We start from the raw sequence: 21,412 nt of genomic DNA, 5'->3' as shown, positions 1-21,412 counted from the left end.
CAAGAGGTTCCAGCATGAAGAAGACTCAGTGGCATGAGTCAGCTTCAGGAGAGAGGATGCTAAGTAGGTGTCAGGAACCCTTGCACTTTTCCTTGCCTCTGCCATTACCTCATCTCCCAACCCAGTGCTCCTCTAACCATCTTGCATGTGAGATGTAAGACCTGGGGCTTTCTCTTCCTCCATGCTTGAATAGGGAGTAATAATGGCCTGTACATATTACTGTAATATAAAGTACACTAATAAACCTCCCTCAGACACCTTTTGAAGAGCTGTTAAGTAAACAAGTAGGAAACAAGATGATATAAGGTGCAATTTACTATAGCCTCCAAATATTTATGCAGTGTGTATAATGATGTAGTGACCATAGACAGTTGACCTAACAATACACTATATTAGCTGCAGAAATTATGCCAGTTTCAGAAACAAGAGAAAACAATGATTAGGAAATCCCCTTGAAAATAAACTGGTCTTTAACTATCTGCCCCTGAGCTGCCTGTGAGTAACTTGGCGAACAAGTAGATACTTTTGATGTTGGGACTTTCAACAGGAAAGGGATCCAGCTGCTCATGCCAGTGGTTACTGTTGTGACTGCTTTTGCTCTCTTAAATATCTTTTGGTTAATTTTGTGTGAGTCTGGACTCAGCTAGTCACCAGAAACAGGGAATAATTTTAATTTTTGTTTTTAGAAGGGGAGGTGCTTGCCAGCTCCTTCCAGACACCAGATTTGGTTAATAACTGTTTGGTTAATAACCCACCTGCTTTGCCACAATACATCTGTTTCAGCTTTTGCTGTTTTCAATACGTCTGAAGTGTTTGATCATCTGTGCAGGTGTACAAACAACCATAGAAGAATGAAGATTTGGAAATTTCCCAAGGCAATAACAAGAAAGATATTTTCATCTTTTTTAGTTGCTCTGAGACCCAAAGTGTGGTAGAGCTTAGGTGGTCAGTTGTAGGCACAGAAAGGATATTTTTGAGGTTTCAGGAAACTCTGAGAGGTGACTGTTTACTTGAAACAAGACCAGATACGAAGCTCTGACTTGTGTCCAAGTTCTCTTGATGTGTGAGGAGTGAAGGGCTTGGATCCCCTTTCAATACCTCAATAGTGTAAAGCCTCACCTCTGCAACTACAGGTGCACTTCAGTCTAGAGAGGTGACTGAAGCTCTTACAGACAGATCCTCATCAGCTTTTTTGCTACTCAGTTTATGCACCAGTGACTACAGATCCAGAGGAACAGGTAATTTGGAGCTGGCTTTAACAACAATCACAATAAGTGATGGGGCATATACTTCATGAGCTACCCAGCTTTGAACTCTGTGCTGTCATGGCTAGATGGTTGTCTTTCTACCCCACCTACCTGATTTAGGGATATGCCTATGCCTTCTGTGAATAGTGTGTGCATTGTCATCCATAAGCAGGTAGAGGTGAGCCTGCTCCCAGCTGAGCCTACCCTGTCTTGGAAGGAGAGGAGAGTAGTGAAAGCTGTGACAAGTTGCATTCCTTGCTGGGCTTCTGCTGATGCTGCTCAGTGCAAGATGACTTTGGCTCAGTCTGTTGCTGCAGCACAGAGGGAGGCTTTAATTTGTGTTGCTGAGGTCAAGGAGCCTAATTATGGCTTTCTGTTACTCTGGGATTCTTGGTAGCTGAATAGGTGTGTTGGACTTCCATCCTTTTCTTCATCCTGCTGCAAGGCAGACAAACCCAAATAATTTATTTTCTATATGGGAAGAAGGTGCTTAGTGAAGGGCATAAATCCCATGGAGCTAGGGAAAAAAACCCTAAACAGTCAGTAAAATAGATGCTAGGGAAAAAAAAATACAAATCAGTAATTCTGCCACCAGGCACCTGCTGGCATTGTCAGCAAAATTTAGTAAGAGAGGTGTACTGAGCCACGTTTTGCAAATGCTTTTTTCGAAGCCTGTTATAGGTCTCTCTGCATGTTTATTTATTACTGTCATCACAGCCCCTCATTCAGGCTTTTAAAATGATTCTGAAAGGCATGAGGTTTAACATCCACAGGTCTGATGCCATGCTTTAACCTCCAGAAGACTACTAGCAAGGACAGCAGCTGGGTGACATTTCCCACACTATTCCAGCAGCATGTCTCTTAGTCCGCCTGTAAAACTAACTGTGTGGGGTGAGAGGAAGAGGTCATCTGCACACTCACACCATCAGTCCTTGACCTTTCTGTTGACAATATCCACGAAATGTCCTTTCTGGCAGCTGCAGCAACAGAGCTATTTTGTTATAGGGACACATGTCCAGGCTGAAATCATCAACTCATTTCATCTAAGCTGCAGAGCAGCTAGCAGAAAATTAACACCTTTTGGCTGCTCCAACAACTGCTCTGGTTGTGAGCTAGTGGCCTTTTGGTGACAGGTTCTGATGTCCTATTACCAATTCCCAAGCTCCTCTGAACACATGCGCACTCAAAAACCAATTACATATAAATGTAAATGACTTCTGAAGTTCCAAGTGATAGAGACATGACCTTCACCTGGGTCGGGTGGCTTGTGTGAGACAGCATGAACTGGAGGTCAGATGACACCTACAGCTTTGTTGTCTTGGCAGTTTCAGAAACAGACTCTAGCCCCACACCTTTGCTGCCCTTTTCTTCCTTTCACCTGCACCCTCCTCATGGACAATAAAAATGAGACGCAATACATCACTTTTGTGATGACTCTATTTTCAATAGATATGGGAGCTCAGGATCTTGCAATGACTTGAGAGATTTACATTCATCTGCTGTATCAGGTTGTTAAGAAGCTGTAGCTCTGGTCACTTCAAAGCACTTGTTATTTTGAAAAATTGGCCAGAACTTCAGCTGGTGTACATCAGCACAACTCTGGTGCTTCAGTAGAGCTGATTTACTCCAGCTGAGGATATGGCCTCATATCATATGGCTGGTTCTTAACTTAAAAGTATATATAATGCTAAGTACAAGACAGGAAGAGTTCAGTATGAGAGTAAAGGATAATTCTTTGTAGGAGGATCTTGTTCCTGTATGAAGACATTTATGGTAAATGATTAGGAAATTATGTGTCCCTACATTTTCTAAGCATGCCATGTTTGGATATAATTGTGTTACTTTGAATATTATTACTTCCATTTACAAAGTGAAATTCCAGCCCTGGTCTTTGAAAATTTGTCTCTTCGTACTTAGTAAATCATAATTATACTGTCACAGTGGTTACCAGTGGACCCTGAGGGTCAATGGACTGCTTCTAAGAGAATCACAGAGAGTAACTAAGAAAATCAAACCCATTGTTAATAAAGCTGAATTCATCATGCAAGGATGTGCAGCACCACTGAAAAATGTTTCGGGGATTGTAATTTATAAAAGGCTGGAAAGCATTTTCATGAGGTTATATTTCTCACCACCTTTCTCATTGTTTTTCTTCATGTTCTGTTTCCATTTAATATTCAGTCTCTTTCTGACAGTGTGTTTATGTTTTCTTTCCTTTCATAAGACAAGATCTCGAGTCTTTAAAACGTGTCCGCCTGACCTGCCTGATGCCTATAAGGCATCAGTGAATGTTAAGATATTATCCTTGTCCTCAGAGTTTCAGAAGTGGCCATCAGTGGTTGCACCTGAAGAAGGGTTTTAGGACAGAGTCATCTGCCGAGATGTGATATTCCCATCCTAACAAGTCAAGTGCTTTGTGAGTTAGCTAGGCTTTTCTTGGGCTTTTTAGATCTTTGCCTTTCTCTGGTTCCTACCATAAAAGATCATACTTCTGTCTTTCAGCTGAATATTTATGTGCCTTACGTAACAGTGGTGATCCTGGTGAAATCCCTATCAGAAACCCACAGCAAAGTACTGAAGTACACTTACAGTAAAAATATAATTTCTTCATCAAACAATGCACAGTATAGACTAAGGGCCTTTAATAGCTCCCTGATACAATGCTCACCTGTAAAAATGGAAATTCTCTGTCCCTGAGCCCTTTCTTTGTGCTATGTTCAAATTCTACCATCAGCAAAGCATGCAGCTCTCTGAAGGGGTTTGCTCACTTGCTTTTTCATCCTTTGCTTCTGCCTGGATTCTTATGGCTTAGCTGGGACAGAGGGAATGCATTTCCTTCAGGCACCTCATCAAACAAGAACTTCAGAAAAAAAAAAAAAAAAAAAAAAGCAGCTCTCTTCTTGCTGGCTATTTTGAAATTGGAGTAAATTTAAAATTTCCAGGACAGATTCTCACACTGGCTGACATATACACTATTGAATCAAAAATCCATTTAATGAATACCAGGATGAGTAGTGATGAGGATTAAATGTGCATATCATTAGGAGAATTGTAACTTATTCTTACATGGATTGTAAGGGAGAAACTTTGCTGCTAGGTTCTCTTCAGTCTGGAGCAAGAAATTGTGTGAGGATTAGGTAGAAGACAAAAAAATACATCTGGGGTTACCTCCACAGCTTCTGTGAGTTATATGCATTTATTTGCTGGGTAATAACCTTATAAGGGGTATGAAAGTGCTCTGCAACTAAGTGTTAGGAATAGCTGATCAGAGTGATTTTTGTAAAATTATTTATTTACCAAGACATAAGAATGGGTAAAAATTGGCTATTTTCAGCAGGAAAATAGCAACATTAGAAGTAGTATCCCACACAACTTTTTTTTCCCTAAAAAAGGAGGATACTTTTTCTTTTCCATTCTCTCTCTCCTGCTGTCAAAATGAGAAAAAAGGACATAAAGGAGGAAGAGGGGAAGAACATGAAAAAAACATAAATGTGGAAAGGCAAAAATAGTAATATCCAAAAATAAATGTACCTGTTTTCACTGCAAGAGGAATGAATTTTGAAGGAAATTAAAATATTCTTAATGTTTTTATGCAGAAGCAATTTTTTTATAGAAAACTCTCTCCCTTACCAGACCCATTTGTGGTGTTTATAAACAAGGGCTCACCAAAACAACGTAATTAAAAGTGCTTTTGAAAAAAGTGGAGACTTGCAACTTAGATGTGAAATAGCACTGGAAGAAATCCCTCTGAACATATTTAACTATCCACCTAGAATCCTGTTTAAGCTTGTAACAAAACAAGTTGTTACAACACCATATAAAACCATTCCCAGTTTCCTTCCCAATAATGTGTTTTTGTCTTCTCCATTCAGGGCTGTCCAGAACAGTTGTGCAGTTGCATAGCAAGATTGACTGAGGAATTTATCTGGCTTAAGAGTAAGCCAGGAAAATAAAAAGAGATTTCCAGATTTCTCACCAAACTATTGGGTGGCCATCAGTGTGAGTCCTGGCACATGACAACCACCAAATATTCTGTATGGAAACACCTTGGCTTTGCATGTAGGTCTTGTCCCATGTCTCATTAAAGGTCTTTGGCATGCTGACTTTCCCTAGGGAAATTTTGGAAATGAGGTTTTCTGTATTGTACACCATGTGAGCTGACATGAGGCCGACAGAGGACCTTTGCATATGAAACAGGAAATATAATTTGTTAAGCCAGAGCTCTGCTTCTGCCTTGGCTTTGAATGCGTTGACTTCACTGGAGCTACCTTTCATTCACATAACAGCAGGCAGGGAGATATTTAGTGTTGAGCTTCATAACACTTTAACAAAGGAAAAATGAAAAAATACATCAGACTTCAAATCCTGTGACCTCTGTATTGTTTGTTTCCAGATATCTAAATACATCATATGACCTAAAATATCACCACAGCACCTACCTTCCAGGTACATATTATCAGTTCTGCTTGCTCTGAATAGGCTGAGAAACTGAAGCACTGAAAAATTAAACCTGAAGCCACAGAGGAAATTTGTGCCACAGCTTGGACTAGAATTCAGGTCTACTTCAGGAGTATTTAATGAAATAAGCTATGCAAATATAAGTGTCATTATAAGAAGTCTAGCAGGATCCTCCTAGTGAGGACAGAAATATTTGATACTTTTTAAACTGGCATGGGAAAACAAGGCAAGCACCATGCAGTAAGTGCCCCTTGATCTGGTTTTTAACCATCTTGCACTGCTGTATGCTATTTACCCAGGCTGGGGTGAATGCCTGGCTTAAACAACTTGTCCCCAGTACATGCAGAAGAGTTTTTTGTGTACTTGAATTTGCTTTCAGATAATTTTTCACCATGTCCATCTGGACCTTTTTTTAATGTGTTCCTTCAGTACCATTAGTGAGGCAGTGCAATGCCATTTTTCTAAGGTCCTGAATGTTTACTTCTCCAGGTAGGGTGATTATGGGCATGATGGAATGATGTCTTTAGTCAAGTGTAGATCTTATCTTCCCATGTAACAAGATAGCCTAATGAAATGAGTTTTATTCAAAGATCTTGTCTCATAACGCTTCAGGAAAACATGATAAATTGAATGATTCTTTTAGCAAATGCATCACACAAAGCGCTGGCATATTGCTTATGAAGTTTAATTTTGTAATAGTTCATGGGGTATAATATACCTGTAGCTATTTCAGTAGAATGAATTTTACAGGCTCATTACAAAAGCAGAACTGTTGTCCCAAAATATTGCTTTTCTTGTTGAAGTGTTGTTCAGATTCAGGGCAATTTGCATGTATAACCTCCAAGGAATTGCTGCATCTCACTTTTACCTTTTTTTTTTCTTTTATTGTTCTGTTATTATGAACTACAGTGAAACTCTTTTATTTAAATAATCAGAGACTAGCTGTTATTAGCAGCAGTTTCACTGACTAAATGTGGCATGCCAAATCTAAATCCAGAAGTAGATATTTTTTTAAACTAAGAAAAGTTCAGTTTTTTACCAACTGAAATAATGTAAAACTAGACAAAAGTAAAAATATTGTGATTTGGACACAATTTTGTTCTCTTGGATTTCAGATCAGTGGTGTTTTTACCATTTCTTAAGATATGCATTACCTTTAATGGGAAAATTACTGACCCAATTTACTTATGAAAATGAGAAATTACTTTCTCAATACCGCAATGTTTCCAATAGTAATTCTGCATTCCCATTACTGCAGTGATGCCTTTTCCTGGTCTTAAAATCAAGAGGCATACACGGTTAGAAGGGGAAAAGGGATTTTACCTTGGTATTTATTATTAAGGATCCTTAGGTGTACACGTCCAGGTCATATGCATCGAGATGTACCCCACCGAGTCTATCTCTGTGTCTCTGTGTCTCTCTTCTTCCGTGTGTCATGTGTGTGTGTGTGTCCCCCCAACATTGGGTATAACATTATAGGCTTTTCTAATTAGCATATCTATCAAAGATTCTCCAATGAGAGGTTCAAGTGAGCCCCCCCTCCCCAAGGAACCTTCCCCTGGATGGTTCTATCTTGGTTTACAGAATATGTTCTGGAGAGGACCTTGGGGTCTGGGGCACACTGACCCCTAGCTACGAAGCTTCTAAGATGTTTAGTCTCTTAGCTTAACAAACAAGTCTAAGAATGTAGGCAAAAAGCACTAGGAATACAGAAGCTGTAAAAAGGTATAACAGGGGTATAAAAGAAAAAGCAAAAATCTTCATGGCATCAGCAGAATAGTACGTAATGTAAGAAACTTGGGGGGAGCCTTGAGTGTACATTTCCTTGGATATTTGGACCTTCCTGAGGTTGTCTCTAGCTGTGGCGGATTGGGAGAAAAGCACTTGTCACTCCCCTGCATGCAAGACTTTCATCTGCCCGGGATTTCCAAGTGCACTCCCAGGAGTGGTGGGGTGATCACAGCGTCCCATCTCTTCCTTGCATGAGAACTCCGCTCCTACTCCAGCAGAACTGCCACACTTGTGCTTTTGACTGCTGGGGAAAATGCAAAGTTTGACTCTATAATTTGTTATCGTGGAAACGGGTGTGGGGGTGACCTAGAAATCTGTGTTGGTATAATCCAAGCGACTTAAGTTTTTGGCAAAGCCCCTGTTGAGGTGCAAGAAGCATAGGTTCCGAGATTAAGGACCTCAAAGCACTCTCAGGTAGAGCTCTTTTGACACAGATTACAAAACCTCTGGGACCATCACAGCTGATGGAACTCCTTACCTTTCTCTAGCTTTTTCTCAGCTCCATTAATTTATTCTTGCCTTTTTCTTTCCTATAATATCCCTAGAATTAGAATGCTGAAAAGTAACAAGGATGAGTTTGTGGAAGCAGGATCAAAGAGCAGAGCTGAAGTCCATTCCAATTGATGTGAATTTTTTAAAAGGTTAGAATATCACAGGCGCTTTTCGTTCTCTTGTTCTACATTGTTTGTGTTACACTAATCTTTAGAGGAGCCTAATGAAACTGGAGCCTCATTTTGTAAGCCACCAATTACCAAATACTGGCTAGATCCTCAACCTCATTGGATTCATTGGACTCACGCCAAGCCTGAGTAACAAGGCTCTGAACCCGTCTCTTCTGCAAATATTTTACTGGATAGGAAACACCTGGGCTCAGGAAGCTCAGATTTGGAGCCTTTACATTCTAGCATAGCAGCAATACTCGTTACTGGTAACATTAACGCTGCGGCAGGGGAGTTGATTGATTTGCCCTAAGTCGTGCAGCAGGCTGTGGCAGGATTGGTCTCCTGAGACCCAGACTCAGACTCCCAGTCCTTTTCTGTCTGTCTGAGGAAATGCTGTCTGAACATTGTGCCACTCAGGGAAGCAGTTTCCATGTTTTGGCAGTGGGTGGGAGAAATCCATGGGCACAGAAACTAGGGAGAGCAAGTGTGATACCTTTGTTGCAGTCTGAATGCAAACATGAAATGTTTTGGGTTCTGAGGGGTAACAGGCTGGAAAACAGTGAGCTGTAATATTTGAGTTCATATTATTTGAAATCAGTTGTAGTGAAATGCTCCTTTTATTGATTAACATAAACCTCTAATTTTTTACTCTTGAGTGAACTTTCAGTAACTTGTCTGTGAATACTGAAAACTGTCAAATATATATTTAAATTAATGTTTTCATAGAAATCTGTAAATTATATTCAATTTGAAAATGTGGACTCTCAAGACTGTTGATTCTCTTTATTTGTTTTTTATTTCATTTCAAAGCACTGAAAGACGTTTCAGGGGCTGCATCTTGTACAGTTTGGAGTCTACTTCTCTAGACCTTTCCAAAGATTATTGGTTAGGATGTCCATGAAGTTTAGCTTGCAACTCTTTATAAATAAAACTTTTAGGAGCACTGAACATGGTAGAATCTACCGTGGTACAAAAGACTTAAAAACCTTTATGGAAGTGAATTTGAAATCTATATAATACATGTACTGTATTGCACGTATATACCGCAGTCAGTATCTTTAATCGCATTTTGTGTTTCTGTCTGTCTGCATATACTTCACAATTTTTTCTTCTGTAGCTTCAATTAGTGTTTAATGAACTTAGCGAGAGTTAATTATTAAAAAGTGACTTCAGGGGTCAAGCCTGTTTTACATAGATCCACAAAGACACAGCATGAATGTGGTTTTGACACTATGAAAATTGTAGTGAAAAGATTGTTATTTTTTTTAATCAAGGAATAAAAAGCTGACCAGTTAAGTATCCTTGCCACGACACATTCTCCAGCATTATTGCTGTACACATTTATAAAGAAGCAATCTACCCTGTGTTCAGGTATTCCACTCTTATAAATGTAACAGCAAGCATCCATTTAAGTCTGACAGCATCATTCAGTTCTTTTTATGTTCCTCCTCCTTGCTGATTTAAAAATGTTATGAAATTGAAGTAGACTGCCATAAGTACAGTGACAATATGTTATTTTCCCATTAAGTACTATGGGATGTGGTGTTACATGCCTTGCTTCAATGCTTGTGATAATGAAACATTGAGGAGGGGTGCTGAATATAATTCTTTTTAATGACATCAGAATCACAATGTTAATACAGAGTCAACATGCCTACAACATTTTAGATTTAAATCTGTAATTTTTTACAAGCAAGATTTGTGTTTTGATTACTCTCTTGCACTGTCCTTTTAACATTTGAGCTGAATCTCAGGCTGGTGTGGGATAGACCTATGTTGCTCTTCCATCAGACCTTGTTAATATCTGAGCTGTCAGACCTTGTGCTGGCTTCTCCTGGCCAAATGGGGAGCAGTAGGTTGTCCCTTACCCTGCCTGTAGTAAGGAGAGAGAAGCAGCGGAAAGCTCTTGTACACCTCAGACCCTCCTGTGCCCTACAAGTGCTGGTGCATACAGGGTCAAGGGCAGCCTTGTCAGGCTGACCCATGACTCAGTTGTGCTTTTGAGTCACCATTCTGGTTGGCTGCTCCAGGCCACGGATAGATTTGGCTTATATGTCACTTTTCTGTGCAGCAGTATGCCTCAATTCAAACCCCAGTTTTCACTAACTAACATTGTTAGGCTGATTAACGTTGCCTGGCTGGTAATACTGCTGAAGATATTCAGATTTACCCTACTGATCCCTAATACTCTGTTCTAAATAATATTGGGAGCATATTGCATGTTTATATTTGACAAAGGAGTCCAGAGACAATGAACTCTGCGCCTGACATTCAGAGAGGTGAACCTCTCATTAATCTTCTGCTGTCTTCAAGGATCATTGTTGATGGCTGCTTAGAAGATTCAGAACTGCCACTGCAGTGGCTGATGAAGATGAAAGTCAATCTCCTTTGCACATAGGCATTTGGTGGTGCTCAGAAGGAAGATTCAAAAGTCTGACCTTTAGGTTTTCCTGCTCTCCTTATGCTACAGCCACGCAGGATGAATTTCACCTGAAGTGCCAAGGCAATTTAGACAAAAATTTCAGAGTACATGCAGTGTTTGTTACTGTGCTGTTCATCTGAGCCTGCACAGCTGATCTGAGGAGGGATGGTGAATGTTTTGTAATGATGGAGACTTGGTAATTTGAGATGAATTATTAAGGGCTGACAATAAATGAGCATAGGTATGCAAATAAATAAGCAATGACAAGGAAAGGCAGGAGAGCAGGGTAACAAAAATGGCAAGGTTTCCTGAGGATTGGACAAAGATGTTTCTCTGGGATTATTTTGACTGGTGTCAACTCTTCCTTTTATTTAGGAGCAATTTCTTTCAAAGCAATAAATATTTGAAAACTTCATATGTATTAAGTGTTAATTTTACCCCTAGGCCTTCTAAGCTAAAAGTTCAAAACACAGCACTGGAAATACACACAGGCTCCATCTGTTCATCTCCTGCTGCATGCTTTGAAAAGTGTCACCCAAAACCTTCATTATTTTTAATGGTGTTATTTTTTCAGGTTTTGGATCTTTGCTTTAACCTTCAGTACCTACACCTAGCTCCCTATAAGTGAGCTGTTCAGCAGCTGGTACAACGATGCCCGGTCACTCGCTACAACGCAGGGAGGTCAGGCCATCACTTGAAGGTGGCCAATTTCCATTTCTAATTATGGCCTGTGGGCAGGGATCTGTATTCAGGACTTTGGCCCACTTTAATCCAAAGAGAATTTCCCACTGCTGTTACTGGAAAATTACATACAAAGATGAAACATAGCAACACCTTCTTCCAGGAGCCAAATAATGAGACACCACAATTATTTAGGCACCTGTGTTGGGATTTAGCGTGTGCTCACAATGTAGATTTGGGGAGCACTATTTATTCTCTGTGTTGCTTTCCTGAACATCTCCTAGCACTCTTCCTCAGTGTTTCCCTTTCTTCAGCAGTTCCCCAAACTTTCCCTGTCTCACAGGCTGAGATGATCAGAATTTGAATAATCAGTGTTGACACTCTTGAGCGCCATCATTAGGGATTAGGCTTAATCCCTTGGGAGGAACAGAGCCCTGGCAACTCAGATCTTGCAGAGCACTATCTTTAGTTGTCTGCATGTTCAGCACAAAAGGGCTTACAGTTTGCTCAGTTTTTGAAGTTCTTTTTCATAATTTTGTGGCTCATTTAAAGAGAACAACTGTTCAGGTTCTGCAGAACACCTATCATGAAAACATCAAGCCAGTCAGATCCCATGAAGAGGATACAAGCAGGACCTGCTTTGAAAGGTTTTTAATTTTTCTTTTTTTTTTCTCGATTGGGAATTAGGTTCCTGGTGGTAGTAAGGGGAATTTAAGCTGGTATTTCAATGCTTCTGTAAAGTAGTCTATTTATTTATATGAAATATGGATTTAAATGCAACCCTTAAAGCTCTAGATCTCACATATGTATTTTGTTCTTGCTGGGAGGGTGCAAGAATTCTGCCTCCTGTGTTATACAGAAAAGTGCATGTGCTTGAGTTTTGGGTGATAGCTCTTTCCCAGTTTTAAAGAAAGCACCATTGAGGTTTAATTTCACTGCTATCCTTGAACTTTCTAAACATTATCAAAATGACTCGAGGAGCCTTAGTCTGCTGAGAGACCTAACCTGTTAGCCCTGTGCTTCATGCTAGGTAAAAGAAATGCTTGTCTTAGAGAACAAAGAGATGTATTAGTACTCACTGCAAGGTCAGGGTATGAATTAAACTACATATAAAGGTAAAAACTCAGGGAGAATATAATCCTGGGTGGACATAAAGGGAAGCCGCTTTTGAGGAAATACTTGAACAGGCAAAGCATCATCCTAGGAGGTGAAATTGGTCTCATTAGCTAGCAAATAAAAGAGGCTCTGTAAAGACTGTTCATTTGAAAGAAAGCTGAAGATTTCTCATTTTACAGCCGTACTAAACAATGTTGGTATGCTGATGTTGACCAGGATGTTGATTAGCGTGAACAGCTATTGCTTGATAACACTGGTCTTTGGCTGTAATGATCTTGTGAGTTCTGGTCCTAGGGCTTCTGAGTATAAATTGCTGAGCCAGACCACTCTGAATTTGTTATTTCACCAAATTCAGCTTTGTTCTTCTTTGTTGTCCCATGTTTCATCTTGGGAGAGGCACTGATCCAGGCAGACCACACTGTGTGACACAGATGTATTCAGCCTTTCTTAACGGGAGTGTGCTAGGTCAGTGTCCTTGGCTTCCTTGTTCAGGCAGTGTTGGGTCAGCACATCTGTAACCTTAAACTGGGATACCCAATTTGCTCCTGGGAAGTTTGGACCTTCCCTACAGACTAGGGTGAAACTAGAGATACTTCCCTTGCAACATCTCCCACAGGATGGCAACTTATAAAACATGGAGCAAATGGGAGAAAGCTGAGTTTTACTGAAATCTCTGTCATAAGCCTGCAGAAATCACAGGGTTTCAAAGCGACCATTCATTTTTGGGTGCTTTGCCCCAGCCCTAGCCATTCCTAAGTACCACAGCATCTGTCCCATGTCTGACTCTTTTCTCTTCTGGGTGCTCCTCTGCCTTAGAGCTACAAGGGCTTTAAAGGGTTACTTTTAAGATTTACAATCCTTTAAGAGTGGGTTGCCTCTCATAGAGACCCTTCTCCTCCCCTTAAATGGAATGGGCATCTTATTACAATTTTTACTGACTAGTTATAATGGATTTGCACTTAGGAATCTGAGTTCCTCTAACAGCTTTTTTAAATTCCAGACATAGGGGTTTGGGTGGAAAAGGTTGGGAAAAGAACAAGAAGCCTTTTAATTGTGTATATTCCGCTTTATACCCTGAGTTGGTTGTAAACCTGGGAACAGGACCCAATTGTTCAGATTCTAACTCCAATTCAGTCGTGCAGAGTGTTCTTCTTGCCATTAGAAATATTAATAACAATGATTTATCATAATTTCACCTTCAAAGGGAACAGTGAAAAAAGACAGGTGAAAACAAGTTAATTGCCGACTCCAGATTTGACTTAAAGGTTGGTAAGTGTGAACCAATTTTTCTTTCATAAGAGAATATGTCATTTTAACAACATAATTTTAGTGGCATATAATTTTTCTTTTTATTAGCCTTTCCTTTTGTCTCATCTGCTGTTAGACTTAAGAAGCCTGTTCTCGGTACACAGCCCTCAGTGCTAGGCATCTTATATCCAAGGATCTGACTTCCCCACTTCCAATTTATACCTCTGTGCAATATGGTAACATATTGAGATATCAGTCAAGCTATTAGGCTGGCTGTAACTATTTTTAATAAAATACAACAAAATGATAGAAAAAAATTTGAAAAATGAGGATTTGACCTCTTTACATGTGTTATAGATTCTGAACATGATGTGCAAATGGTAAATTCTGAAAAGTTATCTTCCATATAATGTCATTTCTGCAGAACTCTCTTGCCTCAGGGTTGTGAATTATTGTGCTGTGAACATTATAGGAGAGATTATTTACAATAAATCGTGTAAAACCCCAAATGTTTTGCAATCAGAATATGTCAAATGCTGAGGAATGAGGAACCCCCTTTGGTTTATAACTTCTTTCAAGCATGAGCCAAAAACTCTACAGTACTCTTCCTAATGGAAAAGCATCCAGACCAATCTCTATAAATACTTATCACACTCCCATAAACTAACCTATTAGAAGCACTTGACATTTTCATTTATACCTGTAAAACTGTTGGAAAAAAAGTTATATAGGCTGAGCTCTCTCATGCTTTCTCAACATTTCTTACCCACAAAATAATGTAATATAAAGAGTTGTTCATGCAATCTTTTGGCTGACTGTCTGTTATCTAAAATGTGATTTATCTGAATAATATGAGTTATGCTTCCTCCAGTTTCCAATTTATGGTGTTAGAATAATTCTTTTTTATTTCTCCAGTGCAACTGGTATGCTGTAAAAATCTACTGGAATATTCTCAGGTAATAATGTAATAGGAGCCTTAACAGTAGCTGGGAAATTAATATAGGACCTTACATTTGTAAAATGTTAAAATTTTTTATTAAAAGGTCAGGAAATTATTTCTGAAACATCACCCATCTGCAATATTTGATATATATATTTATGCTGTATATCAACACTTGAATTTAAAAAGAGAAACAGAAAACGCTCTGCTGGAAGGATGTGGGCAGGTAGGTCAGCCCACAGATTCTCCTGGGTTGACCCAACTTGGGTATTTTGGTGGCAGATAGAGAAAACTTGTAGAAAACTTTTGGGAGAATTGTTAAGAGAGGTTCAGTATGCTCAGGACTTGTAACAAGACCCAAAAGTCTACTAAAAAACCCAGAAATGGCAAGACAGAATATTAGCATTAACAGTAGGGAGAATACGCCAACATTTTGGACTGTACAGTTATGAATGCCAACAAAATATAAGATGCCTGTGGTGTGTAATGGGTCTCAGCTTATTTAATCCTTAAAACCATTGAAGAAATGTTGATCTTGAGCCCAGCAAGTAATTAAGATATAAAAAAAAATACTGAACCTAATGCTAAAACTACATGACAAAGTTTCTTGCACTGTTTCTGCCATACCCTTCATTAGCACAAACTTGTGTTTCTCCTCCTTTACAAACGATTTACAGCCTGTTTCACTGAATGTGAGTGTGGAGATGCTTAAAGCACAACCGTAAGGGCAATGAGCAGGACAGTTCCTGCACCTGACTACCAAATACCCAAACACTCAAAACAACCCTCTGCCGCTTACTTCAAAGCAGTCTTTTTGAAAGGGAAAAAGAATGCAAGGTACCCCAAGAAATCTATTTTTTTATCAATCACCTGCATCTATCAGTCATGTAGATACAGCATTTCAGTGGAAAGAACAAAGTCTTGCAAACTAGTATTGATTATAACACCACATGGCTCTTGGTTTCCAGATAGTCTCCAGCCTGGTGATTGCAGCCTGGCTCACTGCAGTTGCTTTCTGAAAAGCCTGGTGCTTACATATTACCAAGGAAGTTAAGCAATTTTCTTGGAATCCAAGCAGTTGTCTTGGAAGATCACTGTACACGTTGTTATCCTACAGTATAAGGCAGAGGGCACATTTTAAAAGAAATTATGTGAAAACAAATATACAAATGTTATTTGAATTCTACATGCCCTCTCTGACATTTAGTGACTGAGACTGACTGCTAAATCCCCCACTTTCCTAAAATATCAGGTAAAATACCAATATGTAAAAAATAAGACTTGTGATATCCACGTAGGGTAACAAGTACTATTAGTTTTTCAGGAATTGTGATGAAAAACATAGTTTGTAAAATTTGTGGTAGTATATTTCAATTTGATCTGAATAGAATAAAAGTATCTTTCCAATCAGCTCATAGAATACACTCTTGCTAACAGCATTTTACTATGCAACTTATTTTTATGTTATTTTGGGAACTCCTATACCAATGTTTTTCACAAAACTGTTGAAATGCATTGATCAGAGAGCAGATTATTTTTATGTTACACAAAAATTGGTTTTTATTGACAAGCAAATCAAATAGTTATCTGCAATTTTTGGTATTTCAAGCAGAAATTTGTGTAGAGAAAGTGTAAATTATCACTCAGAAAAATAATCCTCAGTGCATAGGACACCAGCATAAAGAATGGCAAATTACAGGTTGCCAGGAACAAAGCAGTGCTTCACAAAATTCATAGCACATTCCATCACAGGTAAACTAGATTATCAGAAGACATATTCCATATTTTATAGTTGCTTACCAGATAAGACATTTCTCTCTTTCTGTTGATGACTGCTCTTTGAGTTGTTTGGAAAATGCTGATTTTGGCTGCTGCATGGTGTGCAGGCAGCAGGAACTAACTTTCCCTGTCAAAGATCTCTAAAGGCTGTGGCATTTACTCTGGTGTTTTTCCTGATGTGGAGGGAATGGTATTGCCAGTGTTATTGCCAAAGGTGAGGGATACACAGATGCCATTCATCAGCACTTAAGTGACACCAGCAGAGATTTTCTGTGCTTTCTCAAGAACAGTTTCATGGTTTGGTTCTCGATTTGGTAACCACCCCTACTTGTAAACTACTTACCTCTGGTGACTGCTAGCAGTGTCCTCACCACAAGCACCCTCTGTGATGAGTGAAAGGGTTACAGGTCTTCAAAGGGAATCCAAGTCCTTTCCTCTGCTAGGACTACTCTCTAAAATGTTTTCATCTCTTAAATCTTTTTTGCACAGTTGAGAAAGGACAGACTTTTGGTGTCAGAGTCATGTACCCCTTTCCTCCCCTCTATATTCTGTGTTCTCTCAGTAAAAGAAATAATGGTTTGGAAATGTGTTCCAGACACAAGATTTATTCCTTAATATATATTTCTGATGCAGCCACATGCTGGGTTCCTTACATTAAACACATTTGGTGATTCAAGTTTACTTTTGAAAACAGCCTGCTTTGTTTTCTGGTCTTAGTTGTTTTGTTTACTTTTGTTTGGCTTTTTTTCCCCTTTTTTCAAACCATGAGTTTATTTTTTGTACTTCTTGTCCTTCTAAAGAATGCAGGCCTCATCTTCCATCTCCTCTTGTTTATTTAGTGCTTCATGGAAAGACACTGATCTTCACAGTCAGAAGCCCATTGTCAGCCTCCTTGGGTTGCCTCTGGCATCGTGACTTTTAAAATTATGATTTCCATCCATTAAGAGGTAATTTAGTTTTGGTTTGGATTGATCTCATTCAGCTTTAACTGTCTAAAGTTAAAGTATCTATGCCAAGCTAGTTATATGGGCTCCTTCTAAACTTAATGGAAAAAAAGGGATCTGCAGAGGTTACTCACCTCAACTCTGTCACCCTGTGTGACTCACTCTGTTGGCAGAGTGCATGGATGATGAGCTTCGGCTCTGAGTGGACCCCCCTGCTCATGTGTGCTTCATATTTCCAAGTTGACCTCCACAGGGAAAGGGTGGGGAATCCTGTATTGTCATAATGTCCCCAACACAAATAGTGCACTGTAGGGTTGGTGCGATAAGTTTTTTATTGGCCAAAGGCTAAACACTTCTAATGCTGTTTTTCATTCTCAAGACCATAAGTACAGTGTATTTCTTCTGCAGTTTCACTCTTCTTGATTCCCTTCGTAGTATTATAGATTCTCTCTCGGGATCAGCAAAATAATATGTGAAGAATATTAGTGATATGGAAGCTTGCTTCAGGGTTATCTTTAGATATCTGAGTTGAACTCTACAAGTGAGGTGCTAAATCTGCCTTGAGATTATCAATACAAGAACAAGTGAAAATGTAGGCTTTACAAATAGATTGTACTCCTTTTGTTCTAGGATAGGAGGAGAAACTGAACAGAGCATTGAAGCTGTTGTCACACAGCTGGCTTTGCTGGGCTCATACCAGTGTAACAGCCAGCAGAGTAAGGTTACATATGTCTTATTTAAAATACTCTTAGATCAAAAAGTGTGCAGATAGCAGGGTAAGGCATGACAGGAGGTGGAAAGGACTGCTCATTTTTGCATATGACCACTCTGAGTGATGATGGAAATAGTCATGCTATTAGACTCTTTGACTGGAGTATATATAATAATGATTTTACAACAGTTTAGAGAAATGACAGTACAGTAACATTGTATTTGCCAGTCAAAGAAATCAAACCTCTGATATTTATTATGTACTCTGTAATATCTTTTGCATGGTTGGTGTTTCATCAGTGGGTTAGTAAAACTTCAGTTTTATAACTACGTCCTGTTATTGAGGTCCACAACGAGCCCAGTTGTTTTCCGGGTGGAAAGCCAACCTTCATTAGCATTTTTGCAAGGAGATAGGTATTGTCCTTCTCTTAAGACTGACTGAGTGAGTCTGAAAGTTTTACAAGAACTGGATGAGATTTGTACCTGTAAAAATCTGTGATTTTTTCTGTTTTTTTTTTAACAGTAAAAATCCATACAGAAAACAATGTTTAGCCTTTAAAACTATAAAGCCTAGGTTGTAGGGCCATTAGTATTTTTTTTTTTTTGCAAAGCTGAAGTATTGCATGTTTTTCACTCTGTTTCAGGAGGATTTGCATATATGAAAATGCATAATAATACCTTTTGTCTTCTAAGCTGTCTATTTTAAAATTTTTAGTTCTGTTTTCAAAATAAAAATGCAAACGACTGTTTGGTGTAGTTTGTACATAAAGGAATATGCTGGTTTTTTCATATTTGTTTCTTCAATTAGCTAGTCTGACCCAATAAATTTTAGTGTTTTGTTACTAATAACTAATGAAGAACAGGTAACAAAAGCCACAGCAGCATCTTGTACCCATTAAGAATTGGATCAAGCTAACTTGCACATCGCATGAAGCACGCCGTCATATATAGAAAGCAAGAAGTGTCTGGGGCAGCATACACTATTAATTAGAGCTGAAGCTGGACTTCTGTTGTGGCAATCATGACTTTCATGTTCTATTACTTTCATGTGCTAAAAATACTATGCCACACTTGATGTTTTATGATTTATGTATGTGAGCGGGTGGACATTAGACACATTTTGTGAGTGGCTGCAAGCTTAAATTCCCCTCACTAAAGGAATGGAGATGTTCAGCAGGGGCATGGGGATATAAAGAGTCACCTAAAGCTTATCCACTTGAGAGTGAGAGTCCCTGGGGGGCAGCAGTCCATTATGGGAACTTGAACTCCGTAGGATGAAGCTGGAACAGCTTCCATAGCCCAAGTATCCAAACATTTCTGCATATTTTGTAGCATCTTTGTTTTGTACTTCTCAGGACTGTCGGTGCCCCTGGTGTAGGAGGAGCAGCGTCCCATGCCCACCCTTATATCTGCACTTTGGCTGGTATGGCAATCCATTACCCCATTTAAGAATTTCTGCCAGCTCCTGGTTGTTCACTACAGAAATTCTCTTCAGCCATTTCACACTTGAACTGTTTGAAAATGGTTGGAGAGCAGTAACGAGATTGATCTGGTTTAGGGAACTAATTCACTCTGTCTTGTAGATGTAATGAATTTAAGTATGAGCAAGATCATCATGTTCATTTAGGGTAGCAATAACAAGGTAGGTAACTAAGCTGTCATTGCGATGCTTTCCGATATTTGGATCCTCCTGCTGAGAAGTGGTTAAGGAAAGCTGAATGTGAGACTTTGCTATTTCCTCTCTTAGCAAGAATGGGTGCAGAAACTCAGCCAATGCACAGCTGGAGGAAAGAGTTAGAAGGTGCTCTTCTGACAGGAGCTCCATCAGAGATCAGTAGGTTAATAGGATCCAATCAAAGGTCTTCTTTGGGTCATGCTTGAACAGCTAAAACACTTATTTGCGTTCTTCAAGCCAAATAATTGTATTTTGTGCTGAAGCAGACGGGGAACACAAACACAGATAAATACTGCCTTTTTCATGGGGGCCAGTTACCAGCAGCTGAAGGGCAGTAAATTCCTAAACTGTTGGAGCACGATCCTGGTGGTATTGATTTGGTCGTGAGGTAGTTTCAAGTAAAGGTAATCACAAGTAAAACTCCGTGATCAGACTGCTTGCACCCTTTTTGTTGTCACAGAACAGACACTGTAAAATTAATTTGTAATATTGCTATAAAATCACGTTACTGATCTAAGGAATTTGGATATTTTTATTCTTGTAATTTAAACTATTATTTTATGGCACGGTGTTGTTTGGATATTTCTCCATGTAGCTCATTTTCTTTTTAGGTGGGTGCAGACTCTTCTGTCCCCATGCAGTGAAGTCATTTATGGATCATCTGCTCTGCAAATCTATCAAGAGAGAGATGGTTCAATGACATCATCCTCATGTCGTCAGTGGGAGCAGAGGACACTTAGAATCACATAAAATTATAATACTAGTGTTAGGCTTGAAATTCTCAGTATTAGCAAAATCAAGAAATTTAGAGATCAGACAAATTAATAATACCTTCTAAGACCTTTCCTCCTCAAACGAAACTCTGAATGGACTTCAACCATGTCAGGGCTTTAACGGAAATGCTTAATATATATAAACATGAAAAAAGATGTTAATGAACTTATAATGCTTTATGAGATTTATCTTTTGGCCAACTTGTAAAGAATTTTTAAATAGTTTTGTTTTCTTGGTTGCTTAAAAGTCTCTATTTTAATTCCTGAGATCCTTGTTCAGCCACTTTCTGAAATTTCCAAAATTTTCCAGGGCTATAATCTACTTTGACTTAAGACAGTCTGAAGAGGGCTGATGTTCCAGGGAACATGTGTTTTGAATTGAAGAACAATGATACTCATAAATAATGAATCTTGTTCTGACCACAAGTAAAATTGTTTAAATTAGTCTCCTGATTCAGTAATTGATCTGAAGTGTATGCTATGTCAGAGCTATCAATATACTGATGGCTGCATGAATCTCAGAGAGCTACGGTAGTGTTTATGAAGGACATTATAAAAAATATAAAGGCAGTTAGAAATGAGCTTTGTGGATTATCTTCAGTTAATGGCATGGCAAATGTCATTTTATGGACCTAATTTACTGAACATTAATAATGCTACAGTTGAAGTAAATCATTTTAATGGCAAGATTTATGTGAATAACACTAGCACTAATTTGCCAATGGAATTTACAAAATCCATTTAGCTCTTCTAAAGAGGCACTAAATGGATGTTATGGCTTGGTTTTAGACTGCTGCTATCATGGGAGCAGGGCAGGCCTGCTCTTTCTTTCTCCCTTGTGCTTGTGCATAGTGAAAGCCAGAAGATGAGTTCAGCAATAACACTTCAGTGAGTCAGAGAATAGTGCTGAGTGATCAACCCACCCTTTTTGTGTGTGCCTTCAGCTAAGAGCAAGTGATTAAAGT

The 21,412-nt window shown here is 39.0% G+C and overlaps 1 long non-coding RNA gene across 6 annotated transcripts in view; it reads left to right on the top strand.

Annotated features, from left to right (window-relative positions):
* Positions 1-11,694: 11,694 nt before the first annotated feature.
* LOC116440010 overlaps positions 11,695-21,412 on the top strand; it is a 48,796-nt gene continuing 39,078 nt past the window's right edge. For 2 of the 6 annotated variants that reach the window (XR_004238370.1, XR_004238373.1), the window contains exons 1-3: positions 11,695-11,908; positions 13,582-13,642; positions 14,541-14,581. This is a non-coding gene — a long non-coding RNA (uncharacterized LOC116440010). Of the gene's footprint in view, positions 11,909-13,581; positions 13,647-14,540; positions 14,582-17,183; positions 18,575-21,412 lie in introns of those variants that run through there. The other 4 variants (XR_004238371.1, XR_004238368.1, XR_004238372.1 and 1 more) reach the window with 3 other exon arrangements.

Source organism: Corvus moneduloides, chromosome 2, assembly GCF_009650955.1.
Source record: "Corvus moneduloides isolate bCorMon1 chromosome 2, bCorMon1.pri, whole genome shotgun sequence".
Lineage (NCBI taxonomy): Eukaryota > Metazoa > Chordata > Aves > Passeriformes > Corvidae > Corvus > Corvus moneduloides.
Note: the sequence above shows the minus strand (reverse complement) of the source record. Positions and strands in the feature narration are given on the sequence as shown.